Source organism: Micromys minutus, assembly GCF_963924665.1.
Source record: "Micromys minutus genome assembly, chromosome: X".
NCBI lineage: Eukaryota > Metazoa > Chordata > Mammalia > Rodentia > Muridae > Micromys > Micromys minutus.
Genome location: NC_137970.1, coordinates 15,166,704 through 15,176,122, shown reverse-complemented (window position 1 = coordinate 15,176,122; position 9,419 = coordinate 15,166,704).

Below are 9,419 nucleotides of genomic sequence, written 5' to 3'. Positions count from 1 at the left end.
GGTGTGACACTAACCAAGCAAGTAAAGGATATGTATGACAAGAACTTCAAGTCTCTGAAGAAGGAAATTGAAGGAGATTTCAGAAGATGGAAAGACCTCCCATGCTCATGGATTGGAAGGATCAACATAGTAAAAATGGCCATCTTGCCTAAAGCAATCTATAGATTCAATTCAATCACCATCAAAATTCCAACTCAATTCTTCATGGAGTTAGAAAGAACAATTTGCAAATTAATTTGGAATAACCAAAAAAAAAAAAAAAAAAAAACCCAACCAGGAAATTGAAAAATATTCTCAACAATGAAAGAACTTCAAGGGAATCACCATCTGTGACCTCAGGCTGTATTACATACAAATCAATTGTGATAAAAACTGCACAGTACTGGTACAGAGATAGGCAGGTAGATCAATGGAATAGAATTGAAGACCCAGAAATGAACCCACACACCTATGGTCACTTGATCTTTGACAAAGGAACTAAAAACAATCAATGAAAAAAAATAGAGCAATTTCAACAAATGCTGCTGGTTCAACTGGCAGTCAGCATGCAGAAGAATGCAAATCGGCCCATTCTTACCTCCTTGTACAAAGCTCAAGTCCAAGTGGATCAAAGACTTCCACATAAACCCAGATACACTCAAACAAATAGAACAGAAAGTGGGGAAGAGCTTAGAACACATTGGAACATGGGAAAATTTCCTGAACAGAACATCAATGACTTAAACTCTAAGAGCAAGAATCAACAAATGGGACCTCATGAAGTTGCAAAGCTTCTATAAGGCCAAGGACACTGTCAAAAGGACAAAACAGTGACCAAGAGATTGGGAAAGGATCTTTCCCAACCCTACATCTGATAGAGGGCTAGTATCCAATATATACAAAAACTCAAGAAGTTAGACTCTAGAGAATCAATCCTATTAAAGTGGGGTACAAAGAATTCTCAACTGAGGAACATCGAATGGCTAAGAAACACCTAAAGAAATGTTCAACATCCCTAGTCATCAAGGAAATGTAAAGTCAAACAACCATGAGATTCCACGTCATACCAGTCAGAATGGCTAAGATCAAAAAACTCAGGTGACAGCACATGCTGGCGAGGATGTGGAGAAAGAGGAACACTTCTCCACTGTTGGTGGGGTTGTAAGCTGGTACAACCACTCTGGAAATCAGTCTGGCGGTTCCTCAGAAAATTGGACATAGTACTACCTGAGGACCAGCTATTCCACTCTTAGGCATGTACCCAAAAGGACACATGCTTCACCATGTTCATAGCAGCCTTATTTATAATAGCCAGAAGCTGGAAAGAACTCAGATGTCCTTCAGTAGATGAATGGACACAAAAAGTGTGGTACATTTACACAATGGAGTACTACTCAGCGATTAAAAGCAATGACTTCATGAAATTCTTAGGTAAATGGATGGAACTTGAAGTTATCATCCTGAGTGAGGTAACCCACTCAAAAGAACACTCATTGTATATAGTCACTGATAATCAGATACGAGCCCGCAAAACTCTGAATACCCAAGAAACAATTCATAGAACTACTTATGAAACACAAAGAGAAGGAAGGCCAGAAGGTGGAGGCCTCAGTCCTTCTTAGAAGGAAGAACAAAACAATCATGGGAGGAAATAAAGGGACAAATAGAGGAGCAGGGATTGGAGAATAGATCATCCAGTGACTGCCTCACCTGGGGAATCCATTCCATATGCAGCCACTAAACCAAAGCACTATTGCTGATGCCAAGAAGTTCTTACTTTCGGGAGCCTGATATGGATGCCTCCTCAGAGGCTCTGCCAGAGTCATACTGATATGGATGAGGATGCTTGCAGATAACCATCAGACTGAACACGGGGACCCCAATGAAGGAGCTAGAGAAAGGACTGAAGGAGCTGAAAGGATTTGCAACCCCATGGGAAGAACATTATCAACCAACCAAGCCCATCACAGCTTCCAGGGACTGAAACACCAACCAATGAGTTCACACAAAGGGACCCATGGCTCCAGTTGCATATGCAGCAGAGGATGGCATTGTCTGACATCAATGGGAGGAGAGGCCTTTGGACCAGTGTTTTCCCAGTGTAGGAGAACGCCAAGGTGCTGAGTTGGGAGAGGGTGGTTGGGAGAGGGAGCACCTTCATGAAGGCAAGGGGAGGGGGGATGGGGGTGGGGGAAAGGGGATAACATTTGAAATGTAAATACAGAGAATATCCAATAAAAAAATGAAAAAATAAAAACAATTAAAAATACACAAGTATTTCAATGGCACAGGAGAATTCACTGGTTGAGATGGAGCAATGGGACACTGACAATAAATCCTGACCTTACAACTCACGCATAAAGAAGAAACTATTTGCCAATCAATGGGTGTGGAGAGTGGATGGTGAACTAACCTGAAACAGGCTAATTCAGCTTCCTAAAGTCCTACTTGCTTGGTTTATTGTTTTCTCTAGCCTCTAAAAAGATTTTGTGTTCACATACACACAAGTAAAAATGGACATATAAAAGTATTTGAAGTCTCACAATACTTCTAACACATGATAGTCTATAAAATTGGGAATAAATATAACTGGCGTGGATTAGGATAAAATGTCTAAGAAAGGTACAATACCCCAGTGAAACCTTATGCCATAGTCAACTCTACATAGTGACCAAGAGGTTCCATAAAAGATAATATTGGTTAAGTGCTTCATATGTGCCTAGACTATAATCAATCAGTTTAATATACTTTTGTAATACCTATGTTAATTATCTACTTATATATTTTGGACAACCATTTTAGAGGCTTTAAATAAGATACTTTTATTTGGAAAGAAAAGACTGCTTCATTCCTTTGGTTTATATGTACTGAAAGACTTACCTGGCCACTGGTAAAATAAAGTGTGTAGGCTTCTGAAAGGAAGCCATGTTTCATTATTTGTAGGAGCTCAGGCTCCTTGCAAAGGTAAGAAGTAGGGTAGTCTGGCAGAGAGTGGATTGTTGCAGACGAATAAAATCTGCATAACAGTGCTGAGCACTATAGTGTCAAAGGGATTCCAGAACAGTCTAAGAGTTGGGAAAAACAAAAACAAAAAACTAGATCCATCCAATACAGCTTCATAGAGATGCAAGGTAAATTCAGCCTGGACCTGTAGCTCATGCAGATAAAGCGGTTGAGAGAAGACAGGGCATCACAGAGCAGACCATGGTAGAGGGGGAGACTCAGTACAGAGCAAGGCAATTTGAGAAGACAGAAAGCAGAGCCAATGCTAGTCACATTGTGGCTCCAGGCTTACACCAAACCCAAGCTCCTTATTGTCTATGTTTATGGAAATCAGCACAGACATCAACAAGCACTAAAGAAGTTCTATAGCAATTTTGACAGTGAGATTATGCCTTATGAATGTAATAATAATGAAGCTTATCTTTTATATGGCTTTATACCTTTATTCTGCAGTGATTTTGTTATATTTTGCAAGAAATGACAACCTGTAATGGTTTTAAGAAGCTAAAACTGTAATTAAGAACAGCAGGTCTTTCAGCACAGCTGTTTCAAGGAGTAGTAGTGCCTGCACCTACAACTGGAGACACTAAGGTATTTTAAAGTGCTAAGTGAGTTAAGAAAAGATTAGGTGAGGGGAGATGCCAAAAGCCTTGAAAGTTAAGGAAATTACAATAGTTTCTGGTTCAGTCAATAAATACCCGTGGATAAGAAAGAGATGTGACAAAAAAAGTTATTTTGTAGGACAGGTTTGTTGGGTTTAACTGAAAAAGAGAAAAGAAACCTAGTGGTCCCTAATGGGATTCAAGTAAGCTGGAAATATGAGGAGCCATCTGAACCTGAAACACTTCCGGGCCAGCGTGATAGACGATAACAGCACTGAAGGGGTAATGCTTAGATTTTCTGGCTATATGGGGTTAAAAAAAGGATAATAGGAACCCAAGGTTTCTTGGTGAACCAAAAGGACCCTGTTTCTCTAAAGGTAAAAACTAAGTAACACTCAGTAAGAAATTCAGAGATGCAAAAGGCTGCCTTGTAGGACAGAGGGGGTTTTCTAAGCAAGGTGAGATGGATTTGGAGTGTAAGCACAGAAAACTAAATGGGTTAGAAAAGCAACACTTTAAAAATGCAATGTATCTGAGATTTTAAACAGGATGATTAAGATTGGCCCTTTGCACGAGGACTTCCAGAAGAGCATTTGAAGGGTCCCTGGAAACACTGTCACATAAAGTAATTCCAGTGGTCTGGAAGCAGTCAGCTTGTGGCATGTAGATCTTGCCAACGGCACCATATATGAAAGTGGTCATTTTCCCCTTGCTACACCTGTACCTGGCGGGGCTAGATTTAATAAGCAGCATTTAAGAGATTTTAAACTTTTATTGAGATTGCCCTCTGACAATTTTACACATGTGTAAATACGCTCTAATTATCATAGACTTCCTTTTAACAGTGCTTTGCTGTTAGTAACTCAAAGGTGCACACAAATAAACTCTGAATCTAATTTAGACATGGCCTCATAAGATAAGATACCATACAGCTTGTATAAGAACTCCAGTGCTGAATCCCCAAAGGAGACAGCTGCAGAAGGAAAGGTCTACATATAAGGAAACAATGAGCAACCTCTGACAAACTTAGCAGGTATAAACAGTGGTGTGGATTCAGCTTTTAAAAGGTTGCTTTCTTGAAATCTCAATACGCAGATGATATTGATGAATTCTAGCCAATTTTAGGTACCCATGGCAGGAACATATAACAGTAAATCATTTCCAAAGCATGCTGGCACTATCGGCTGTTCCCTCATCAGTACTCAGGCTTCAACTTCTACTGTGTCTGTGTTAACTTTTCAGGATCCTTATTGTGTAATTTTCTGGTTTGGAGCATTAGCAACATAGGAAACATACTGTGGTGGTTAGCCTTTATTATCACCTTGAGATTACCTACTCATTTCCAGAGGAGTTTAAATGAGGAGGGGAAGACCCATCTGAAACAGGAATAGTATCCCTTGGACTGGGGTTACAGACTGAAAATAAAAAAGAACAGGATAAAGCAAGCTGAGCACCAGCATCCCCTTCTTCTTGACTTCACATGCAATGTGACAATCTTCTTTATGCTCCCTCTACCATGCCTTCCCCATCAGGATAGCCTATGTTCCTTCAAATCGTACATCCAAACAAACCCTTAAGTTGCTTTTGTCAGAGCAATAAGGAAGGTAACTAACATGCACACAAATCCAGCAGTAAAGAAGCATATTTAGACAAAAAACGGTGGCACACACCTTTAATCTCAGCACTCGGAAAGCAGTCAGGTTATCTCCATGAGTTCAAGCCAACCTTGTCTATATAGCAACTTTCAAGCCATGCAGAACTGCACAGTAAAACCCTATCTAAAAATGTATCAAAAAGAAACACTGAATTTTTCATTAACTCATTTTGGAAATGATCTATTATAAGAGACAGAAAGATAGATTCCTAATTTATCCTATAAATTTTATATGAACTAAAAATGAAAAAAAAATTGAATCAAACTATAACTACAAAAAGAAACTTCTTTTAAGATTTGCCACATGGAGCCAGTGAGATGACTCAACAGGTAAAAGCATCTGTGGACAAGCCTGACAACTGAGTCCAATCTCTGGAACCCACAGGATAGAAGGAGATAACCAATTCCTGGGGGTTGTCCTCTGACCTCCATATATGCCAAACATATATGCACCACACACAAAAATATCCTACAAAATACCACAAGAAAACCAAATAGAATAAGATGGGCAAGCTAAGAAGCATGTGAGGCTACAGTTCCATAGCATAGAGCCATTAGATCACAGCCTGACATCTATCTTTAATCCTCATATCTGAATTCTACAATGCTTCAAAAATCTGAAACTTTTAAAGAGAATTCTGTACCATGAAGCTTCATGTCATGCAAAAAAAATTAATATTATATAAAATTATATTCAGACTAATATGTCTATGGTCATTTATTCAGAGCATAAATGAGTGAATCCCATCCCCAAGGTACCGTTAAGTACCCGAAAATTTGAAATACAAAACATTTCTGGTTCCAGACATATTCGGCCAATATTAGAAATAAATAAATCACCACACTCAACAGTAAAAAAGTGAAATATCAGAATAAATTATGAAACGGAAGCTATCTTTTCACATTACTCAACTACCCCTAAAATCAAGGGAAATTATAAAGTTAAGCAAAAATTTCACTGCCAAGTGAAAACTTGAAAATGTAATGTTGATTTTCAGATACTAATCATTATAAGTTATAAATAAATTGTAAACCAGTGAATATGGACACTCTAAAACGATAAAGACATAGAAATGATCTTTAACCAGTCAATATCAAAGCCTAATTATTGTTTGCAAAATAGTAGAGAGTAACCCAACACAAGAGAAACAAATGTAAACATTTGGAGAATTATTACATTGTTATTATGATGGAAAATAATATTAGCAACAAAAATGATGAAAGAATCCATGCACTTAAATAAGGCAATCAAAACAATATGGTCATCAGGTTTAACATAAGAGAATTTTGAGGAAATGTACTTTTCATAAGAATTAATGACTCAGATCGAAGATGTGAAAACATTCATAGTAAATATGAAATGGTCAGGTTTTTACACAGACAGGGACTATGATGAGAGAGAAAGAATACAGCTAAGCCACACAGAAGTCATAAAGGTGTGTATTTCATAAATGACACCTGAATTAAGAAGGTAAAGACTGTTTCAAATACAAGAAGCAACATGTCCTATAACACTAGCTTATGAAAGCAACTCGTTAAACAATTGTAAAGTGGTGCTGCCACTAAAAAAAGAGAACAGTGAACAAATGATGGACTTGGTCTACAAAGTGGGTTTTAACACAGCCAAAGCTATAAAAATAAGCCATGGAGAGAGAGGGGAGGATGAAGAGAGAGGGAGGGAGAGGGGGAGAGGGAGGGGGAGGCAGAGAGAGAGAGAGAGAGAGAGAGAGAGAGAGAGAGAGAGACAGAGAGACAGACAGAGAGAGAGAGAGAGAGAGAGAGAGAGAGAGAGAGAGAGAGACAGACAGAGAGAGAGATTTTTAAAGAAATGATTTGAAATATTTTCACCATAAAGAAATGACTAAAAGTTTTAGTTTCTTTTCTGCTGGTGTGATAAAATACTCTTGACAAAAGCAACTTAGGGGAAGGGCAGGAGAGCTGGCTCAGAAGTTAAGACAACACACTGCTCTTGCTGAGGACACAAATTCAGCTTTTAGCACCATGCCTGGCTCTCACAGCTATCTACAACTCCAACTCCAGGGGATCTGAGGCCCTGTTCTGGGTTTCACACACTTGCACTCATGCACATAACCATATACCAGTACACACGGAGATATAAGTAAAAATAAAATCAAAATACTTTCAAGATTTATTTTTAATTATTATGGTGTGTGTGTGTGTGTGTGTGTGTGTGTGTGTGTGTGTGTGTGTGTGTTTTATAGGTGCCCACAGAAGCCAGAAGTGTCAGAACCTGGAGTTGGAGTTACAGACCATTGTAAGTTGCCCCACATGGGTACTAGGCAGATATATGAGTCCTCTTATGGCTGGGCCATCTCTCTGTACCAAATAAAGTGAGTATTCCTTTTTAAAAACAACTTATATGCTCATTTTAGCTCACAGTTCCAAGTTGCAATCCATTGTGGTAGAGAAGTCAAGGCACCAGGAGTCTGAAGCAGCTGGTCACATTCAGTCTACAGTCTAAAGACAAGGGCAAGGAGGACTGCATGCATGCTACTGCTCAGCCAGCTTTTCCCACTACTACCTAGAGCCCCTGCTGGGGAATGATGTTCCTCACAGTGAACAGATCTTCCTACCACAACTAACTGTATGTAACAAGCTGGCTGCTGAAGCTGAACATCACAATGCTGAAGAAGATAGAGAAGTTTAACCTGAGTTCAAGTTTATACACTGTACACATGTAACAAGCACTCCATGGTACCCTATTAATATATACATGTTTATCCTTTTATTAGTATGTTCTGTTAAGAAAAGATTTTGTAAGAATACATTGAGTGAAAAAAGGCAGGTATTCCTTACAAACTGAATAAAAGACAGGTAAATGGGGGCATTCTATATAAAAATATGCTAAAAATCATAAGCAATAACTTTCTCAGAAGAAAAATAAGTACATGAAGAGTTTAAAAACAAATATAATAAAACAAGAAATAAGCAATGTTATTAACAAATTTCCAAATAAAGTAATATTTAAGTATTTTAAAGATGTCACCTTCATTAATAAACCCAGTGTCCCTAAAAACATCAAGAGGAAAGTCAAAGATTTATTTGTGAGCATAAGTACAAAATGCTAAACCAAGTCTTAGCAAATGATATACCAACTTATACTCATCTTGCCTAGTTATATTTTAGTCTGTGGTTGAAAAGTTGATTTAAATAAGCACAAGTAGTCAAAAATAATAACTGAATATATACAACTTTTAAAACTTAAATGTTCAGCATTCAGTTCTGAATTTTTTGATCCTTCCTCAAAAAGAACAAAATTGTAGAAGTATTTTTTTTAACATTATATAGGACAATAGAGCTAAAGGAAGTCAACATTCTTCTGAAGACAGAAGAATGTTTATCTCAACCAAAAAGAAAAATATGTATTCCCAGTTTCTAATTAATCATTTGACTACTATAAAAAAGTATGAGAAATAATGAGTAAGAGTTAAAGTGCAGTGTCCTCACCCTATAGAATAATCTAGCATAAACGCTGAGATATCTAAGAACCAAGATTAAAAATAATGTTCAAAAAGTAAGGCAAATTACAAAGATACACCACATTTCTATTCCTATATTAAACATCTGCCCAATACTGAAAAGGGGCAGAAATCCCTTTTATCCTATCAAAGAGCATACACACACACAGCCCACTCAGAATTATTCTATATGAGCACATATAAGTATAACAAAGATGACAGTAATTTAGGCCTTTAGTTTTTCCCTGATACTTTCCAAATCCTATCACTACTTCATGACAATATGACACCCCAAAAGCTTGCCTTCGAAATATAATGATGGCTCCTCAAAACAAAGGTTATAGACAGGTGTTTTTAATGAACAGCTAATGAAACAAAGCACAAGTAAATGATTATGACATATCAGTGACACCTACAGTGTTAGGTAGGGAAAAGGCCCAATCAAATAAACAACACATGCTGACTGATGCAGCACTCCGGGTTCAGGGAACACGCCTGTCTGAAAACAGACCTTGCTTCTTTATCAAATGCCCTCTGTACCAAGCTATTTCTCTCACAGCTATTTTCATTCACATATTTTTTTAATCCCAAAATGTGATTAAACCATTACTTCAATTTATTTGATTCATTGAAGCCTCAATTTGAGGTATCTGCACGCGAACAAAACATATAAATCTCTGCCTCAAATGGCTTATAATAATT